Below are 20,265 nucleotides of genomic sequence, written 5' to 3'. Positions count from 1 at the left end.
TTCCTTCATTCTGCTCCCTTTCCCTTTCCCCCTGACCCTCCCACTTCTGTTGTTCTCTATTCCTGTATCTCTTTTTGTTGGTTGGGAGAGTTCCTGATTGGATGGTTTTGGTTTTTTTAACTTCTGGTTTTCTTCGTTTTTTACAAACTGCTTTGAAATTCCCCTTAAATTTCTAGCATGTCCTTTTCTTTTTTTTTTCTCTTCTATTAGAAACTATCAACATTTTGTAGTTGTCCTTCCTGTTTCTTGTTCAGCAACATCCAGCAATATAAACATCATGAACTGGACTGTGCTGAATTCTGCTGCTTTTATTAATTTTTATTCTTCTTCAGATATATTAGTTTCTTATTATACTTGCACGTTCATTCAGGGTTACACTAATAAGTAGACCTTGAATTGAGAGCTTAGAAGTGCTATATTGTGCAGTAGTATAGTCATAAGCAGTTTCTTTGTGGTGCTGCAGCGCAATGTGTCATTGTATTTTGTCACATAGCAAGCATGTGAATCCCTGGTGTCCAAGGAATCAGGTGTCCAAATCCCTGGTTTTTGTGTTTTTGCTGCAAGTGTAGTGTTGCATGTTTGGATGCAGTGACACTCTGTTTGCCAGTGTGATGCATTGGAGGAATAGTGAATAGAATTCAATTCATCATAAAATATTTTCAGGAAGTCTTCTTGTAGCTTCCAGCTCTAACATTTTATACCTGATGTCAGTACTGCTGTCAGAAGTTTAAGAATGTAAAGTAAACTGATATCAGTCCTGGCAAACAAAACAAGCCACTTTCTTTGTTATGACAAGTGCTTCTTGTCAGGTGCTTCTCTGAACCTGCATGTGCACTGATATCCTTCCTTTCTCTGCTTTCACCTCAGAACCAAAAGAAAATAAAAAATGAAGAGGAAAATACAGTAATTTCTAAAGATTATGAAGAGAGAAAAGCTTTGTGTGTACAGGAGAAATGGAAATTGGGGGACCCGAAAGGACAACTTCATCTAAAAAGGGGAGAAAGTGAGTTTCACATGGATGAGAGGGATGGAGTAAAGAGGTCTGTAAATGTAGCACAATTCTCTAACTGTGAAAACAACTGTTGTCTTTTGATCCTTCTCCTAGCTGAGGTGAAAGTAAAGTCACTCACTGGTTTATGTGGCCTTATGTCATATCTTTTTCACCGCAGTTGTGTCTGTGTCTGTTCTTTGTCTGGAAATGTCTAGTGATATCACCTAAATATTGAAAATACAGAAATAGTGGGTTTTGTTGTGGTGAGAGAAGCAAGTAGAATGATCTTTTGCATGAAAATTATGTATTTGTTCTTGAGATCCTAGTGATTGACATATAGTCTCATATTTCTGTGTTGAAAAACTGCATTAAGCAAGATTCACACTTTTCTCTCTGCTCAAAGCTTATGATCCACATGAACCCTATTCATGGGGGGTAGAGAGAAAATAAATATTTAAAACTCAAACTTATCATTAACTATTTCCTTCAAATTTTCATCCTACTTCACCAGGCTGATCAGAGCATGGTTTTACATGTCTTTCCCCCATACACTTTCTTTCCTTGTAACCAGTTCAGTCTGTGTTTTATGGCAAAGACCTGCATCTAACAGGGACGCATTGTCCTAAATTTAGAATTATGAGGATGGAAGTAGAGAGAAAGGAAAAATCCTAACTATTTTCCTGTTCTCTTGCTGCATAAGGGAAAGGCATTTATTGGTGTCATGTTAAATGTCAGAGAGTGTCTTGCATGGGCCAGAACCATATCTCTGTTGTAGCTGGAGGAATTCTTCCCAAATGTTGCAACAAGCAGGTATGTCCTGAATGAAAGCTCTCTGTCATGATTTGACATTGGCCAAACACCAGGCACCCATGAAAGTCACTCACTCACCCTCCCCTACCGCAGCTGGGCAGAGGAGAGAAAAATTTAAGACTTCATGAGTTAAGATAAGGACTGGGAGAAAACATTCCAAGGGCAAAACACACTCAACTTAAAGGTAAAATGTGAATTTCTTACTAACAGAGTCAGAAGGGGATAATGAGAAGTAAAATAAGCCCTTAAAAATACATTTTCTTCCCCTAATCCCTCCTTTCCACTGACAGCACAGGGAGAGAGAGCATGGGAGTTTTGGTCACTTTGCCACCCAAGGTTTTCTTCTTCCTCCCTGGCAGAGGAGTCCTTCCCCTGTGAGGATCTGGGTCCCTCCCATGGGACACAATTCTCCATGAACTTCTCCAGTGTGGGTCAGCTTTCATAAGCAGCAGTCATGACAAAACTGCTGCAATGCGAGCCCTCCCACCAGCACACAGTCTGCCCAAAGTGCTGTGGCTTGGGTTGTTCTCCACAGGGTGCACTCCTCCAAGGACAAGCTGCTCCAGCCTGGAAGCAGGGCCCCCTCTATCCACTGGGTCTGCCACAGGATCACAGCTATCTCCAGGCACCCACCTGCTCCAGCATGGGCACCTCCCACATGGACTGTGTGTGGATCTCTCATCCCCCCTGTATCCCCATGGGCTGTGGGTGGATCTCTGCATCCCCCATGGATCCCCATGGGCTGTGGGTGGATCTCTGCATCCCCCATGGATCCCCATGGGATGTGGGTGGATCTCTGCATCCCCATGGATCCCCATGGGATGTGGGTGGATCTGTCATCTCTGTGGATCTCTCATCCCAATGGATCCCCATGGGTTGTGGGTGGATCTCTCATCCCCATGGATCCCCATGAGCTGTGGGTGGATCTCTCATCCTTGTGGATCCCCATGGGCTGTGGGTGGATCTCTGCATCCCCATGGATCCCCATGGGCTGTGAGTGGATCTCTGCATCCCCATGGATCCCCCTGGGCTGTGAGTGGATGTCTGCATCCCAGTGGATCCCCATGGGCTATGGGTGGAACTCTGCATTCCCACAGATCCCCACAAGCTGTGGGTGGATCTCTCATCCCCCATGGATCCCCATGGGCTGTGGGTGGATCTCTCATCCCCCATGGATCCCCATGGGCTGTGGGTGGATCTCTCATCTCTGTGGATCCCCATGGGTTGTGGGTGGATCTCTCATCCCCATGGATCCCCATGGGCTGTGGGTGGATCTCTCATTCCCCATGGATCCCCATGGGCTGTCGGTGAATCTCTGCATCCCCATGGATCCCCCTGGTCTGTGGGTGGATCTCTGCATCCCCATGGATCCCCATGGGCTATGGGTGGATCACTGCATTCCCACGGATACCCACAGGCTGTGGGTGGATCTCTCATCCCAATGGATCCCCATGAGCTGTGGGTGGATCTCTCATCCCAATAGATTCCCATGAGCTGTGGGTGGATCTCTCATCTCTGTGGATCCCCATGGGTTGTGGGTGGATCTCTCATCCCCATGGATCCTCATGGGCTGTGAGTGGATCTCTGCATCCCCATTGATCCCCCTGGGCTGTGAGTGGATTTCTGCATCCCAGTGGATCCCCATGGGCTATGGGTGGATCTCTGCATTCCCACGGATCCCCACAAGCTGTGGGTGGATCTCTCATCCCTGTGGATCCCCATGGGCTGTGGGTGGATCTCTCATCTCTGTGGATCCCCATGGGTTGTGGGTGGATCTCTGCATCCCCCATGGATCCCCATGGGCTATGGGTGGATCACAGCATTCCCATGGATACCCACAGGCTGTGGGTGGATGTCTGATCCCAATGGATCCCCATGAGCTGTGGGTGGATCTCTCATCCCTGTGGATCCCCATGGGCTATGGGTGGATCTCTGCATCCCCATGGGCTGTGGGTGGATCTCTGCATCCCCCATGGATCCCCATGGGCTGTGGGTGGATCTCTCATCCCCCATGGATCCCCATGGGCTGTGGGTGGATCTCTCATCCCCCATGGATCCCCATGGGCTGTGGGTGGATCTCTCATCCCCATGGATCCCCATGGGCTGTGGGTGGATCTCTGCATCCCCATGGATCCCCACAGGCTGTGGGTGGATCTCTCATCCCCCATGGATCCCCCTGGGCTGTGAGTGGATCTCTGCATCCCCCATGGATCCCCATGGGCTGTGGGTGGATCTCTCATTCCCCATGGATCCCCATGGGCTGTGGGTGGATCTCTCATCCCCCATGGATTCCCATGGCTGCAGGGGTACAGCTGTCTCACCATGGTCTCACCACAGCCTGCAGAGGTATCTCAGCTCCTGCATCTGGAGCAGCTCCTGCCCCTCCTTCTGCACTGACCTCGGTGTGTCTGTATTTTTATCTCCTCTTCTTCTCTAACTGAAATTAAGTGTCCCACTTTGTTTTGATTTTCTTCCTAAGTATGTTATCACAGAGGTGTTACCAACCTCTCTCATTGGTCAGCAGCATGTCCATCTTCAGAGCCATCAGGGCTTGGCTCTGCCAGTGGAAGCTTCCAGCAGCTTCTCAGAGAAGTAACCTCTGTGTCCCCCCCACTACCAAAAACCAGGCTGTGCAAAACCAACACTTTCTTATTGGCTTTTTCACTACCTCATGTAGTCTTATGCACATTTGAATTTGTTCTATAAAAGATTTGGAGATAGTGGCTCTTAAATTGCTTTGCAGAAAGCAATTAGACTTTCTGTTTTTTTTGTTAGTCTCTGTCTTGATGTGTTTTCCTGGAAATAGTCTTGGGCAGAATTCAGTAAATATGGACCTCAGTAATCATAAATTTGCTCCATATTGTTACTTACCCATGTTTAGTTGCTGTGGAACAGGTGAATGTTCCTGATGTCATAATAAATAAAAAATATCTGACAGGCTCACAAGGAGAATGTCCTAACTGTTGTGAGGATCATAGACATGAAAGTGTAGAAATATCAGACAAGTGAAAATAGAAAACTCTGTTAATAAGATTTACTAAGTTTAATGTCTCTGTAAGACTGAATCCACCAAGCAGTAATATCTCCCCGAAGTTATGTTTCTTTCTGTACTTTTAAGTAATTGGGCATCACTTGCCAGCCTTACTACATAACCAAGGAATGCATGTATCATAATGCAAATGATCACTTGGTCATGTGATACTGCTTACACAAGTAATAATTGTAACCAAACAGTATAACTCATATAGTTTAGAATAATACTAATGCTACTACTACTACCAAAAACAACAACAACAACTTATATTTTAAATCACATTCTGCAACTTAGGGTACTGTTGTAAAAAGCAGTTACAGTAATCCAGCGACACATTTGCTGTTTCGTAAAGAATGCTTCCTTTTCTATGCAAAAAGTTTTTTGATACTCAATATTCTAGGTATGTGAACTTTAAACTTGTCAGACTGTTGTAACTTATTTGAAAATTATAGTAATTTGATTAAAATGTTGCCTATAAGGCAAAAGGTTCAGTTAATAGAATCCATATGTAATTAAAGTGCAGAACAAAATGTAATCAGACCCCAGTGACTGGTGCCTTCATATTGATAGTTTTACAGTGGCCTCTGGGGTTGAAAGTTTATGTTAAAGTTACCAATGTACCTATGCTCCGGAAAAATTACAAGACAGCAAAGCTGACAATGTCCCAAACTGATAATCATACAAAAAAAGTAGTTGATAGTCTGAATTTTGGGGCTGTCTTCCGCTTGGCAGGTGGAAGAAGCACAAGACTGCTGTATTGTACTAGTCAGAGAAGTTGCATTCTGCAGCAGCACTGCTATGTAAACATTCCTAAACGAAGGAAGTACGCCCAACGAAAGCAAGTAACAGTGTATTTTTTAATAATATAGTTTCTTGATTTGTGTGAATTCATGTTTGAATCATCTGAAAGTTATAGACACAACACTATGTACCAAGCCACAAAAGAAGTTTAAAAAAATTTCCTGGACTTTAAAAAAAAAAATAAAATATTTTCTCTGGACAGTTTTAAGAGTTGACATCCTGTGTTAGAGTTCTCTAATCATCACCAGCACAATTTACAATCAGAACACACAGAGAGCCAGTTCAGACCAGCTCATCTGTTGACTTTGGCAGAAGCCCTTAATCTCTCTGTGTGTAGCTGCCACTTGAGAGCTGGGGACTCGGCAGAGAGCCCAAGGAGGGTGGGATGCAGGGTTGGTCAAGGCATGAACACATAGGCCTGCTTCATTTCAACAGCCGTACACTGCTTTTTTTTTATACTCTTTTCATTTTACAGCCTTTTTTTTTTTAACTTGAAATTAAATGAGGACCTCTCATGAGCACTGCGCTCCAGGCATAAGAAATTGTAATGTCTGGCTTCCAGAAACTGTCCCGTCAAAATGTGCTTCTGATTAGGTGGCTTAATTACAGCTGTGAAAACAATGTTGATTTAGGCCTCAAGATTCCAGTGCATGTCAGCCGTTATTAGCTAGCCTTGGACTGAAGCCACCATTTTAAGACTCCGTACCACTAAAGTCACACACTGCCTGACAACTTTTTATTTAGGCAGAAATGTTGCCAGAAGCAACACATTTTATGCAAAATATTTTTCATTGCACAAATTTCAAATGTGACACAGTTGATGGACATAAAATGGGTAGTTACGAGTGGACCTCACCAAGTCCAAAACCTAACTTTTGCAAAAAACCCCTACACAGCACATCCCCCTTCCCCATTTCAAATAGTTTTTTCTAAAGTTTGACTGACATAATGCTTAATTTTAATTCCTTTAATTCAGTTTTATTCCAAATCCAGCATGTTGGTTTAACCACCCAATTTTATTGCATCTAAATTTTCCTGACAGTTTCATTTGCTGTTGGGAAATAAAATTGCCATTTTTGCAACATGGGAAATAATGGCTAGTTTCAAAACCAATATGTTTGAAACTTCCTTTGCCTGAAGCAGGTTAAGGCACACACTCAATTTACTTTAGGGGAAAAAAGCTCATTAAATAGTTTTTAATATTTTAATATAATTTAAGTAACTGCTTTCACAGTGGGAAGGCTTATTAGGCCCATGTATTTACACCTGCAGAGAGGTAAATGTTTGGGTAATTAGGTGGTTTCCAATAATTCAGTTTTTCAGTTGCAGGGTTAGTGCTGTAAACACTGTAGATGGACAGAAAGAGTGCTGCATTTAAACATTACATTTCCACTTCTAGCATTTTATTTTCAAGTGCTTAAGAAAGAGGCTTAAGTGGGGTTGGTTTGGGTTTTGCGGGATTTTTTGTTGTTGTTTTCGTTTGTTTTGGTTTGTTTTGGTTTGTTTTGGTTTGTTTTTTTTTTCTTTGTTTGGTCTGTTCTTCAGCTCTCTGTAAAGACAGGAATTGGCTAAGGAATGTGAGAGAATGTGTGTGGGTGTTAACTCTCAGCAGAGGTCGGTACTTTGGAAAAGTAAGATCTACATTCTCACTTCACTGTTGCTATGAAATTCCAAATGTCCATGCTGTATGGTTTAATGGAAACCATGAAGTTCTTAAATGACCACAGGTTTGTTCCGCTGTTAAGCACGAAACAAATCTTTCAAGTCATTGGCTAAGTCACAAAAAAGGAGGGTCATGTTTTCAGGAAGGTAATCTCCTTTCATTTTTTTTCCTTCATGGTTTGCATTTCTATGGCATTAGAAATGCGTTTCTAGTGAGGTACTGGAACTACCAGCTCACAAACAATGATCCTCAGTTCCCAGGATGAAAACAAGATACTTGGAAGCTAAAGCTGTATTCATCTCTTACCCTAAATGCAGGCCAGTGCAACAATTGTACCTTCTAATTGGAGCAACTAATTGGAAATGGATTTGAGACAACGAATGATTTGGATAAGGAAGCAAGTCTAAAGTGTAGGTTCAAGTTTATCCTGTGAAAAATCATCATGCATTCATTTTCTGCCTGCAGCAGATTAGTGAAGAGCAAGGCAGTGGATGCCTACACTTTATTTTGTTCAGTTTTCAAAGGAGGAATACTGGAATAAGCTAGTCTTCTATTTTCTTTGCAAATACTAGGTGGGGTTTCCTGAAAAAGAGTGTTTCAGAAATGCCCTAGTTGCTGTGGAGGGCAACTGTAAGTCAGGAGACAACCATGTGATGGCTTTTTCCTTATTAGACACCTTTGCACTAGTCTTTTGAAATGTGTTTCATTGGTAATACACAATGAGTTTTATTCATCAGCCACATACATTTGCTTCCTGTTGGATACACACTGCTGTTTCTTTTGCTTTCTTCCCACACCTATCAAAAGAGCATTTCCAGGACATCAAATTAAAAGAAACATTCATATATTATTACATATATTGTTAATGCTGCAGTTGAAATGAAAGTATTGGGAGTGCTAGACAGGCTGTTATTTCAAGAACTGGATATTATAGTCCGGGACATTTAACCCTGGGAAAAAGTTTTTACAAAAGAACAGAGCCAAGGACACAATTTTACTGTCTTTATAGAAGAAAAGGAATATTTTCTACAAAGGCAGACAAATTCACTTCTTTCCAGACTCAAGGACTTTTACTCAGGCCAGAAGGTGCTTCCTCCTCCCTTTTGAAGAAGTTATTTCAAGAAAGAGAGCCTGGAAGCTTCTGTTATTCCCTGTTAAACTGTGGGTTAAACATAAAGGGAATGTCTGTTTGTTCTGAGACTCTGAATTTGCTGAGAAATTTTTGGAGGGGATTAAAGCATAGCTGTGCCTGAATGAGTCTAGCATAGATGCTTAAATGGTGGGTGAATCCATGCAATCCAGTCTGTCATCTTCCTGATATCTTCTTGACATTTTAAATTTAGATCCAGCAAGTTATACTGTTGTGAATAATTATTTTCTTGTTTTCACACCTGTTTGGTTTTATGTTTCAAGCTAAGTATGTAAAGCACTGTTTATAAGGAGAAAATTCAGTGCTGATCTTCAGATATTAACTTTGTGTAGATGCACCCTGTGAATTGCAGTTCACTTGATCAGGATGATAGATAATAGACAATTTTTGTTGTTTTTGCTGCTCTTGTTTATTTTATACTACTAGCTCACTGCCTAAATCACAGGGGAAAAGAATGATTAGAGTATGACCTAGGGCAGTGTTGCCATAAGCCTGTCTCTTTCTCAGCTAGCCTAGAAATACCTGTATGTGCAGCATGCACTCGTACTGTAGCGTGGCTAATATTACAGGCACCCGCCAAGAAATATAATAATTTAAAAAAGCCCATATATACATACACACACAGTTTAAGTTTTGTAAAGCGACATCTCACGTTAGGAGGTTTGTATTTCCCTCTGGATGGCGCAGAGGCAGCCACAGCCCCACCACCAGATCATCCGGTGCCAGCTAGCAGTCAGCCTTCCCTCCACAGGAGACCACAGTCCCTGATGCCCTGTCTCCTCTTAGTTCCTGCTTCTGGTGCAAAACTGGGGAGGTCATGGGTGCACAAGGCTGGTATTGCCTCTATCCTAGGTCCCCCAGCACTATGAGAACTAACCTCACTAGTCCACACAGGGGAGGGTGGATCCTCTTCAGGCTAAAGGGAGATAGTAAGCACAGTACAGAGGGGTAGCTGCAAACCAGCACCTTTCTAGAATTTAAGAAATCAGAATGTTTTCCTATTGGCTTGTTAATGCTCTATTCCCCTGCCTTCTCCTATAATTATGCGTGTTTCCATCCTTTTCAACAGTGGAAAAAAAACCCCTTTGTGTTCCTTTCTGTGACGTGTTTGCAGTAAAGAAACATATTTCTTGTAAAAATAAATATATTTGCCTACTTTCATTTTGTACTTTAAGCATAAAAGTTAATGAGAAATGAAGGAAAACCAAACCTTCCAAATATATTAGAAAGTATGACTTGCAGAGATAGAAAGACAGGAAATTCAATTAGTGCACAAAGCAAAATATTATTCTTAACACATAATTTTATTCCTGTAATATTGGCATAATTTGAGGGAATACAGACAGCAAGTTACATCTTCATCATAATTTTTGTTGTGCCTTACATACTTAAGACACTCTGTTTAATATTTACCATCATAGTTTTATTTGGTTTTTGTTTGTTTGTCTATTTGTCATTTCTAACTTATGTATAAAAATTTTAATTTAATTCTGTGAAATCCACATTATGTAGAAAAGGCACAGTATTTCTAGTTGATCACAGTGAGGACCTGTTTTCTTCAGAGACCGAACTCTGTGAAGCAGTTTGACCTGTTGAATAAACTAATCATTGAACAAATTTTTAAAACGGGAAATAGGCACTCCATAGGGTAAAGAGCATTGCTGTCAGCTTAAAGGATGTTATTATGATAATGATCTTGATTATTCAAATAACATTTGTTTTCTTCAGTTTATTTTACAGTTCAGTTAAAGAAAGGGATTTAGAAATGCGCTTCTTAAACTGTAATTTCACTTCCCTATTTTACGACAATTTGAGGGATTTTTTTGACTTGTTTTAGAAATACCACCTTTTGGATAGATAGGAGCCTCTTTTTCTCAAGCAATCACTTCACCCCTTTTTTTTAGTTCCTTGTGGTAAAAGGGAGGATACCTTTAAGATGAACAGTGACTAATAAAATTTACTAAAAACATGGTCACAAATAGTGTGGTTAATCAACAGCAGGGTTTCCCTGATGCAAGTGTGATAATATTAGGAAAGCAGTGACACTATGAAGATGCAGTAATTCCACTTCATCCTTTTCAGATTGTGTAACTTCTTGAACTCCAAAAGGAATTCCTGTTTCCAGAGAGACATCTATTGAACTCTTTAACCCACATTGATTTAACACATCACACCTTTGGATCTGGGTCTCAACTGAAATTGGCCCAGAAACTCATAGTTGACTCAGTAAATATTGCCACAAAGCTGGCATTAAAATACTTGCCTCTCTTAAATTTGTATATTCCCCAGTACTTTAAAAGACTTTTATCCTATCTAGGTGATGCAGATAATTTGACATATACAGTTTCTGAAGGCCAGAACCACAATAATGAAATAATTCAGTAATTTTTCAGCTTTTGTTCAGCTGAGGGTCTCCTTTGATCACAGAAGGGTCATCTTATATGATGAGGTATCCTATAAGCTTATATGCTTATGGTCAGGGGCCTGTTAGTCTTTCAAAGCCTGTGTGACATCAAGTTTCTTTTCACAAAGTCTGTTAAATTCATTGCATTCTTTTGGGAGTCTGAGCATTAAACATTGTAACTTAACCAGGGCTTTGCCCAGGTTCCTGACAGGTCAAGTCATCCAGTTTGATTTTAATTTGTGTATGTCAAATCATGCTATTGCTTTAAGCATTTTGAGTTTAATTTAGTAACTTACTGAAGTTTTCTGTGCTTTAAATATGAGATGTTTTAGAGGACTGTAGTCTCAATGGGAGCTCTGAGTAAAGGAATTTAGGGTATATTTCTGGAATGTACAAGGCACAACGAATTACTGAAACATCCCTGTTTTGGGGTTTTGGTTGGGTTGTTTTAGAAAACCTAATATTTTAAACTTGTATTACATCTTTCTGGTTTTATTAGCTGAAAAACACTTTCCCAAATCTCCCTCTATATTCTTCATGACTCTTCTGATAGAAATTTTGCATACCTGATGAAAATTTGGAGTGTTGTATGTGTTGGTGGTTTCTGGGTTTTTGGCTGTTTCTATTTGTTTGTTTGTAATATGTGAAGGTGGTGTCTGGTTTTGTTTGTTTGTGGGGTTTTTGTTGTTTTTAACTTTGCTTTCATAGCAGTTGGCTTAAATATATATGAAAGTATGAAAATCTATTAATATGTTTTTAATATTTATTCATCTAAAATACGATTCGTATGCAGGAAGTATTGGTTCCATTTGCCTAGTGGACTCACTTGAACTGCTTATTCAACCTCACAGAAAGAGATTATCTAGTACTTGAGCTAAGAACAATTCTTGGAGCCTATGCTCAGGAATCTATTAAGTATAAAAAGTTCTGTACAGGTAATTATTAGGATTTTTTATTTTATTTCAGTCTGAAATACAATTGTGTGTATAGTTTTGGCCTAAACCAACAGAGACAGTAAACCTAGCTCACCCACATTCCAGTTGTTTATAACTGATAAGCATGATTCCTTGCCCAGTTAATGTAATTTGGATATTGAATTTACAGAAGACCTACATATTAGCCATCAGCTGAACCTAAAATATTTGTCCTAGGCAATTCAGATATCAACTGATATTTCATAGGCAATATTGCTGGAAAGCCTGCAGTTTTCCCTGACCATTACTGTTGTAAAGCTGCCCTTTAGAACTCGGTTGAAGATACGCTGCTTTGTTGCATGTAATATGTGGGAGAAGGAATAATTCCCTCCTGAAGTTACTTCAGCTAAGTTTTACTGGAGATCAATGAACATTAAAGTACTTGCTTTGAATAAGCAAACAAAACTTAGAAAACTTTACTAAACCTACAGGGAACCAAATGTACCTCTTCCTGGTGAATCTTTCTGTAATCTAATTTATGATGGAGTGGGATGGAGCTCTTATCAAGATTTTGGTGAGTAGGAAGACGCCCACATATCTGCAGTGGGCTATCCAGAAAATCTACATGCATTGGCCAGTGCTAAAAGGATGGGACCCTTTGTTCTTCTAATACCTTGATGATTTTAATAATAAACCTTCATTTTGAGAAAATTAAATTGGCAGTAACACTAGTTCACTTTGAAACATGTGGTATAAGTCTCTGCTCTGTCGTAATATTCTCTTCGCTGTCACTAGAGGATCTTTTTAAAGAGACTACTCAGTTTAATACAGTTATTTAGATTAAATGAAATTCACATTAGCCTGTACACTAATGCAACTTTGCAGGTGTTCTGACTCAAAATGCAAGTGTTTATATTTGTATATGAGATTCCAATCAGTCAGTTTTTCAAAAGGGTGCAGATAGGTTGCATAAACCATGTCTGTTTCCAGTTTATGATGCTAGTTGCATTGTCTCCAAAGAGTGAACTTTAATCTACTCCTCAGTAGTGGACAGTAAAAGCTGTCAAATCTTGACATCAGCATTTCCCTTATCATTACAGGATTACAAACAACACCGATTATAATCTCAATACCTAGTGAACCAAAATAACGTTTGTACACTTACAAGATGTACAGTAATATTATTCACTATGAGGCCATGCATGTCCCTGACACTTCATTTTAATTCTGAGTAATCCCGTTTTCCTGCATGGAATCTGAGTGAAGTATTCACTTTATATTTTTTCATTGCTGCAAAACTATCCACTTCTGCATGAGCAGCAGCTTCCAGAGGTATGTGAGTTGTGATTCATTGTGATTTGCTGCGTTTCACCACCTTTCATGAAAACAAGTTGGTTCTATGTTCTTCCCATAACTTCCTGTCATGAGAGGAATCTGGTTCACATCTTAATCAATGTATTTCCTTTGTTTTTTTCCTTAATTAATGCTTAAGACTTCTCTTGAGCCTCTACTTTCTACAATCTCAATGTCTCCTCTTTGTGAAAATAAAATTTCTTGTGTGGAAAAAATGCCCTTTCAAAACTTTTTAAAGAGAAGCGCAATGGGACTTTTCCCTGTAGATGTGGTTGGAAAGAAGATAGATTATATAACCTATGTGAGCTTTCTGTAGTTTAGCAAACCAGAATCTTTGGGCTATGTGGATAGTCTTTTGAGCCCTGTCTTGTTGGAATTGTGTAATTGAAACCTATAAGGCCACTAGAAGGTATTTTCTATAGCAGCATGCATAATTTCACTGTCCAGTGCTCAATCCATCCTCTTAAGCAAAGAGCACTTGAGCTTAACCAGTACTTATTACATACATATCGACATTTTAAGGGACTTTTCTGACCTACTCCATATATTTATATAGAAATATATTTGAGAGAACTAGTGAGCAAATTGAAGTATTCTCAAGGCATCTGTCAGCAAACTAACAGTGAGTTGCATGTTTGGTCTTATTTTTCTATAAGCTATCAAGTGAATCCTAAAATGTTGATTTTCATATTTTTAATAGATCATTTGTCTTATCAGCTACATAGATCCATATTTCTAAAAATATTCCTAAATAATATTGTGTATTTGGCAGAAATGTATAGGAAAAATAAATCTTCTGAATACCTAAAGATTTTTTAATGCAAGAAGACTGGGTAATAAAGACACTTCCATTTTTTGCAGACCTTCCTCCTCTATGTTGTTAAGTGCTATTGTTGTAAATAAATTTTTCCCTTCTTTCGCCTTGAAACCAAATTGCTGTTACAGTATATTTTTGTTAAGTATAAAGTGGCTGAATTATTTTACCAAATCGCTGTAATTTCTTTTTTTTCCAAAAGGATAGTTTTTGGTAAGAGATAAATAAATGCTCTTCTGGCAAAGGTCCACTGTCCTTGTTCCATTTAGTAGCAGAATGCCTAAATTGTAGTTGCGCCGGTTCGTCGCAAACAGACAAAAAAGGAAGGTAGCATTTTGCTGTGCGTGAGCAGTTTGAGGGCAAGCAGACACCGTGCACCTTGACCACCTATTATGAAGCTTTTTGCTGCAATGTCAAGTGAAAGCGAGTTAATTGGGTGAAGCTGTAGAGCATGTTAGGGGCATGGTAAAGAGTTGCTGTCTGACAGCTGAATGTCAGCAGAAGCTAGTGAAGTGTGGCTGAGAGACAGAGACCTGTCACAAAGTTCATGTGGACTGTAGCACAGTTAGGGAGATGAAACGTGGTTCTGTCTCACTTTCTCCCTCATTGCATTCAAGCACCTTAAGATTTCACACTGTATGTGTCAACCCTTGTTCTCTAAGCTGTTTTCTCCTAACACTTCTGCATTCAAATGATTGGACAGAAGATGCTAATGTTTGGCAAAATGAATGTAAATATACTTCTTTCCTTTTTCTGCTAGAGCAGCAGTGTACATGTAACTCAGATGAAACTTTGAAGGCTTACGTCAGGACAGTCACACTGGATGGGAATTTGGATGATGGCTGAATACATATCTCATGAGAATATGAAGTTTGATGCTTTAACTAGTGGAGTAGGGACTGTTTTCCCAGAAGAAAAGGCTGAGCAGGGGGGGACTATTTTGTGAGCTGGTGGTGCCTTAGCATGGCATTGTGAGTCTTTGATTGTAGTCCTCTTCTCTCCTTCTTGCTAGAAAGAAACAGAGTGCCAAGAGGGAACCACGTATGACATACCGAACTAAGGCAATGAGAAGCTGGGGGGAAAGTCACATAGAAGGAAAGCCTTCCTTGGAAGCAAGAGAGGCATCAGTTAAAGGCAGGGATGATCTTACAGACTGCTATGAAACATAGAGTGGTGTCATAACAGTAAGTATAGGGAACCTTTCAGTGTTTTTTGCATCATGCAGCACAAAGTAAAGCAATAGTCATTTGAGTTGGCCACCCAGATTCAAAATAAATAAATAAATAAAAGTTGCTTCCAGTCTTGAGAAAGTGAAAAGGCAGTAGTAGGTATCATGGGCAAAAAGTACTAAGAACTAAAGTTGTAAAGTACTACAAGTTCTAAAAGTACTAAGTACTCTATTTGGAAACTTGGATTAAAATCAAAACAGATTAATCATTTCACCATGAAAAAAAGAGCACAGCTTTCTTTGTCTAATATTTTGGTATTAACAGTGCAGTGCAGAGAAATTGACCTAAAAATGGGAAACTTCCCTGTGTATTCCAATGAAGCATCTGGAACAAAGGCTTACAGTATAGGCTGTGTGTGGAATTTGGCCAAAACTTGTAGAAAACATCAAAATTAGCAAAGCAGAACCAGGTTGTTGTCTTAAAGCCATCAAAACATTGAAGATAAAGTGTTCATCTGGCATGATAATCCATCCAATCCTGTGTGTTCTTCAAACATACCAGGTTTAAGTGCATTTGAATGAAACAGGATTTTCTTTTAGAAAACCAAATACAATATATAATTAAATCTTTCTCTTAATTGCTTTTAATTTAGCCTCCAGAGTGTGATTTCACTGAATGAATTAAATGCCAGAGCATTAGGAAAGTAAGAAAAAATTGTAATTTCCCAATATTACGGACTCATATTTATTTAAAAACTCCTGAAACTGGAAGAGGGAATTCTTGATAATGAAAAAAGCCATTAGTATTGTTGGCTAGCAGCACCCAATGCATGTAGTTTGTCTGCCTTTCTGACTTAATATGGAATGAGTTGGCAGCCCATTGAATTATTCTCTGATAGCAAATTGTTTGCACAATCCAGGCAAGAGTGCTGACAATTAAAATTTATACCAAGTGTTACTGTTTTCTTACCTTGTGTCAGAACACCAATTTAGTCCTACTGCCTCAGCATAAAGAACTGCAAGATCACTGACACGCGAAGCAAACTTTCCAGTTTGGGTCATACAATTCCTGCTTTTGAAAAAGTTTATGACTGGCACTGTATAGCACTGACATCCATCCACAAGTAATACTTTCCATTTTAAATGCCAGTTTGTAGCATTTTATTTGATTGTTTCACTGAAAGTAAGAAATGGCTCTTGTAGCTGCTTTTAACAGAAAAAAAAACAGCAAATCAAACCAAACCCAAACCAAACTCAAAAAAGACAACCAAAAAAAACCAAAAAACCCAAAAATCCCCCCACCAAACAAAAAAGCCCAACTAAAAAAAAGAGCAGCATACTGGAAGTCCCTTGGTATTGTCAGGCAAAAGGCAACTCAGTTTTGGAAATAGCAGTCTGAGTAGGAGTTTGTGAATGATCTGACAATGTACATCTTTTTCTATAGGGATATAGGGTTTCCACATAAGTGCTGCAGAATGGTTATTGAAGACAGTGGTTCTTTTTTTAACACTTACTGGAATTGATACTGCAGCAGTGAAATGATGCAAGCTACAAGGATAGCATAGATAGGAGAAGCTGAAAACAATATTATTGGACATTTGATTTGCTGTCTACTGGTATTACTGTGTATTTGTATGCTCTGGAGTTGGGCTGAGAGGAGTGAGTATCAGAAATCAATTGTGGAGAAATATCACCTGTTTCTCACTTTTCCCCTACCATTCTCTGAATCTGAGCTGAACTTAAAATTATTCCTACTCTTGAGAAACTGTGCTTCTGCCTTTCCAGAGATTTTAGGGGTAGCTAGAAAGAGACTACAGCTTATTCCTCCCCCTGCATCATCTGTTTACTGACAGGCATTCTCACACACCTGTTTCCTGTATTCTGGTGTTATCACATTATTCAACAATTTTATTTCATTTACATTGTGGTATAACACTGAACTTGTTATTGCACATCATCACACAGGTAGGGAACTATCATAACTTGTTTTCAGTATTAATCTTTATGCCCTTTTGTCTATTACTGGGTCTCTTCTGAGTTGTTATTGCATGCTTAACAGAAGCCTTAATGCACAAAAATCTTACCACTATTTATTATTCTGATTTGCTAATATTATTTTTAATAAGGTAGCATATAACATGTCAGAAGAAAGCAGAAGAGAAGTTTGGGCTATTGTGTTATGAAATTGAGTATTTGAAAGAAGTTTGAAGTGACAAAAATTAATGATGGGAAACCTGAGAAGGGGAAGAAGTTCTTGTAATAACATACATAGCTGAAGAAAATTGAAAAGCTGTGAAAATTGTCCAGTAGAATATTTTGAAGGCTGAAACTGTTCTGACTAATTTGCAACTTCAGCTGTAGATTTTTCTCCTGCAGTTGAAGATAAACAATATACTTGTAACAGTTTATTTCGTAACAGGTCTGCAGCACTGTCATCACACATGTATAGTCTTCTAATTTCAAGTGTCTACTGTGCATATTATTTAACAAATATGGATATACAAAAGCAAAATGGGCATCCTTGATCACAACATGATGCTTTTGGGTAGGCTGACATTGCAATAAAAACATAATGTAAGGATATAATAAATGATGATATGAAAATAGTCCATCATGATATCATCATAATAAAGCAACCCACTATAAATGAGTTTTATAAATGAGTTTTAACTGGTAAAACAGCTCATATATCATGAGACAACTTTTAAACTAGCTCTTATATTAGACTATAGGTTAATCACAGAGCAACCACAGAGAAGAACTGTTACAGAAATCCTTTTCATGTCTAATAAAAAATTGCTTGAGTTAGCTAAGGTTTAGAAAGCAATTATTCCACAATATAAACTAACTTTTCATATTCTGTCTTTGAGAAAACATGTTTTGTGAAGTTAGGCAATCAAACTTGGAAAAAATGTGCACAGGACATGACCAATTATCATATTACATAAATATTTTCAAAGCATGTTTTTGCCAGACATACATGTCTTAGATATCTATTTAGTATAACAGTTCAGATGGAGTCATGTATGGCTTACAGGGTAATTAAAAGTGCTGGGCTAAAGATTTACCTGAACAGACACTTTATTTCAGATAAATAATTCCTTTTTTAAAAATTACCTAAATGCATATTTATATGATGGATTATCACCACAACTCTGGCATAGTCATTTGAATTTGTCAATTTAAAACATGTTTTAGAAAGATGTCTAAATACCATAATAATGAAAGAGGTCTGTTGGGGAAATTATAAGTGCCTTTAAAATTCCTCTGTAAAGGTATATGTTCAGAAAATTAATATTATAACAGTTTTGAGTATTTTTTCTTCTAACCTATAGATTGCTATTTTTTTATTCATCATGAGGGCATATAAAGATATTGGATCAAAATGGTTCTTAGTACTAAGAGCCAAAAATAGTTTTTTACATCAATCACATTGCTATTAAATCTGATTTCCCTTCTGTTCAATGACTAGTATTCTGGGTTTTTTTACTAAGTACAGCACAGACTCTAGATAACTAAACCAGAGCTTTTTTTTCGTCTTAACAGTGAAGCTTTTACTGTAGCATAGTCTATTGACTTGCTGCCAATCATTAAGTTTCATACTTTTTTTTTTGCAACTCTCAAAGGAAATCTGATTTCGTATCTCTTTACTGGGATTTTGATGCCATATTTTTCAAAAAAAAACCCACCTCACTACAGCTTGGAAAAGAGTGTACATGAGTGTAATCATAGTATGAGATTTTTCATTCGTTGTGGCTATGCTGATTTATTGAGGTATTGTAAGCAGTACAAACCAATATGTTTAAATTTGTCCTCAGTATTTGTTATCCAGACTGAAACCCATTTATAGCTTGCAGTTTATTGATTTAATTTTTTTTACATGTGGAAGTTTTTTTAGAACATCACAGGTTGTTTGCTTATTTCAATACTATTGTAATGGTTTTAATGAATGATTCCTATTTTAGAGAGAATTTTGTGTGTGGTCAGCTGATTAAAGAACAGCTGTATAAAGAACAGGCTGCTAATTGGTGCATTAGCCTTTACTGAGATCTCATTTCAGGTCTGCTGGTACACTGACATCTTATTTTGTGCATTGGCTTTTTAGTGGTTCTCATTTGGTAGAGAGTTGAGCCCAAAAGGACTGAAAAACTTAAGTTTCATAATTTAGAGAAATTCAGGGCAGTACCTCATTTTAACTATGTACTTGAAGCAGTCATCTGAATTTGCTACTGTATGAGTTCTTAATGAAGGTCTAACATAACCTAGTAGTTTACAGTGGCTGCAATATAGCTTGTGGTGAATCAGGAAATCACAAGAATCCATATCAAAGGGAAATGTTGAAGTAGGTTTTAGAGGCAACAATTATTTTTTTTTCCTCAGCAATGGTAACAGAGGAAAGGGGAATCATTCATGAATCTGTCTTTACACATATGTTTGAGAGTGGATTTGTTGAACTATGAATATACACACACCCTTCAGCCTCTCTCCAGATACATATTAGTTTGTGTGTCTGTATATATGGGTTTATGCCTCAGTGTGTATGCATTTACATATGCTTGTATATATAAGAGAGAATGTTCAAAACCTCAAAGACACTGTAATGGTCATTCAGTTTGTTAATTTTTTTATTACATAATTATACTTTGCATGTCATGCTTTCACGTATTGTAAGACCTGATGAAATTTTTGTTATTTTCACACTGTGTAGTGCATTGGTAAAGGGCAGAAGACCAACATGGCATTGAGTTTTCTTTTATTTGTTTAGGGGAATACAGAATGTCTTTCTTCACCATTTTTTAAATAATAATTAGTATTGATATGCTGATATTATCCATAATCTTTCAAACTACCACGCCTGATGTTTTGGTGCTGGCAGTTCCTTAATGTTGAATTTTAACTAGTCTAACCTTTATATGTGTTTGACTGAAAGTTGAGACTCATTGAAATATGAATCATGTTTCCATCAATGTACATTCAGTGTATATTGTCTGACCATTTTCTTACAGGCTAGCATTTGAAGAGTATTAAATGCTTAATTTCAATTGATGATAAAATATACTTAAAAATAAACAAATACTTTCCATGGTTAGCATGGCATATGTTTCCTAGTAACAGTGACAGGGAGACTGTGGAAAAAGTTTGTTTATTTGATAAAAAAGAAAT

The 20,265-nt window shown here is 38.4% G+C and overlaps 2 protein-coding genes across 4 annotated transcripts in view; one reads left to right on the top strand and one right to left on the bottom strand.

Annotated features, from left to right (window-relative positions):
- Positions 1-20,265, bottom strand: part of BNC2 (basonuclin 2) — a 608,431-nt gene that overhangs the window by 66,585 nt on the left and 521,581 nt on the right. The window lies entirely within an intron of this gene.
- Positions 1-20,265, top strand: part of CCDC171 (coiled-coil domain containing 171) — a 161,478-nt gene that overhangs the window by 137,148 nt on the left and 4,065 nt on the right. The gene's annotated exons all lie outside the window — the stretch shown is intronic.

Source organism: Oenanthe melanoleuca, chromosome Z, assembly GCF_029582105.1.
Source record: "Oenanthe melanoleuca isolate GR-GAL-2019-014 chromosome Z, OMel1.0, whole genome shotgun sequence".
Lineage (NCBI taxonomy): Eukaryota > Metazoa > Chordata > Aves > Passeriformes > Muscicapidae > Oenanthe > Oenanthe melanoleuca.
The sequence above is the reverse complement of the archived record's forward strand: the minus strand, read 5'-3'. Positions and strand labels throughout refer to the sequence as shown.